A 1,938-nucleotide genomic window follows, 5' to 3' on the forward strand; every position below is an offset into this window, starting at 1 on the left:
CTGCGGGTGGCAAATGTCGGGGCCAGTTTTTTAGCCTGGAGGAACTGGCCATAAAAGTCTTCGGTAGAATGGCTGGCGAACGCAAGGTGTGATTTTTAGGGTACCCTCTTGCCGCAGCCGGGGGTAAGGTGCCGCTAGAACTGCCAAAGCGCTTTGCAGGCGCTGGGTACCTGTCATCTGTATGCAAAACTTCTTGTTGTTATTACTGAGAGACTCGCTGGAGATTCGTGGTTTAAGAGGAGTTGAAATTAATGCTTTCAGCACCGCTAAAATCTACTGTTTCGGTTTAAATAGTAAATTTAGTTTCCAAACTTAGTGCAAACTTAGTCAATCAGAGGACAAATGGGTTTTCTATGTCACTTTCCTCTTCCCGAATTTGTAAATCGTTTTTTTTTTTAAAAAAAATCTTAATATATTTCTTGCCTAGAACTTGAAGTGATTTAAGTGACAACAGCAAGCAGTACGTGCTTACGCATCCTCTGTAAGTACGCATAACTCGAATCTCATCCAAAGACTCACGGGGGGAGCTGCATGCGATGACAGCAACCTGTCACGAACAGTTTAGCAGTTTTAGTAAGGCAGGAGCTGGGTCCTGCCCGTTTCTGCGTGGCCTCGCTAAAGAAGGGCTCGTCCGCTCGCTGCTTGCCCTTCGCGGTTTGGGCAGGGGCTTGCTCATGAACTTCGGTTGCAAACAACCGTCCCGGCGGGGCCAGGAGAAGAGGGGTGGGCAAGTCTCGTGGCAAGCGGTACGGGAGCGGTGGGCAAGACTCGTGGCAAGCGGTACGGTAAGATTTGGCTATTTTCACTCCTGCCGAAGGCCGGGTGAGGGCTAGCTGTCACGTTGTGTATGCCAGCAGAGAAATGTTGGGTCGGGGAAGGTCCGTTCCAGATGCAAAAGGAGCGCTATCGGTGCCCGGCGGGCTGTGCCTCGCCGTACTGTTTGAAAACGGCACCCACACGAAGCTTTTCTTTGCAGCCGCCGGAGGAGATGGAAGAGCATCTCGAGAGGGACGGATCGAGATGGAAAACGTGACGCCGGACACGTGCGTCTACTCTGCCCTCCCCGCTGGCTCCCGGGAATGATGAGCACGAGGCATCGCAGCCGCTGGCTTTATCTCCTGCGAAATAAGAGGTATTTTTTTAAAGAAGTAATTTGGGGTTGGAGTTTAGTGAGTCTGTACAGATGATGCCTCTGGGGGTGAAGCCTGATATCTGTCCTAGGGTAAGCAGAGAGTCAAGATGCGGGAGACCTGCTGTATTAATTGTATTAGAGCTGTTCAGATCAAATGTAAATCCCTCTTGCCATTAATGAACGAAGTGAATAGTTGGCTGGGTAGAGAAAGAGGGTGCAAGCTTTCACGGGAAATCAGAGCGTACGGATAAATGCTGCCAGGGAGCGGAAAAGTTTTCCAACTTCGGCCGGGGTAGTTTTTTCTGGCGAGACAGACTGCGGGGGCCTTCATCCGCTGACGCTGTATTTGCTAACAGACGGCGCAGGCGTTGATAAAACTTAGCGAAAGGGTCCAATGCTGATGTTGCCGCTGACACGAGGGCTGGGCGCCTGACGGCTGGGGCCACTCGAAGGTTTATTTCTGAGCACGTCCTTGCAGAGGCGTCGGTCTATCCGTTGTGAGAAACGCAGCTTCCCTTCTAGGCTCCCTTTCTGCAAAGGGCCGAGGGCTCTGTCCTCATCCAGCTAAGCTTGGCATCACGCAATGGTAGCGGAGATGCTGCAAGTCTGATCTTAAAATGTGCTGCTTTAGCATTTCCCTGGGTCAGGCTGAAGTGCTCAGCACCTTGGCGGACTGACATCCCGGCCGGCGCGTGTTCGTGAGCGTGGTTTACCAGCTTGGGCTGTGTCTGGATGGCGGTCACGAAGAGTTTGGTGGGGAGGAGGCTGCTCCTCCTTGTGTGATGCTCCGGTGGTTCCGCTTTCGT

The sequence above is a fragment of the Cariama cristata genome, unplaced genomic scaffold, assembly GCF_000690535.1.
Source record: "Cariama cristata isolate BGI_N322 unplaced genomic scaffold, ASM69053v1 scaffold1400, whole genome shotgun sequence".
NCBI lineage: Eukaryota > Metazoa > Chordata > Aves > Cariamiformes > Cariamidae > Cariama > Cariama cristata.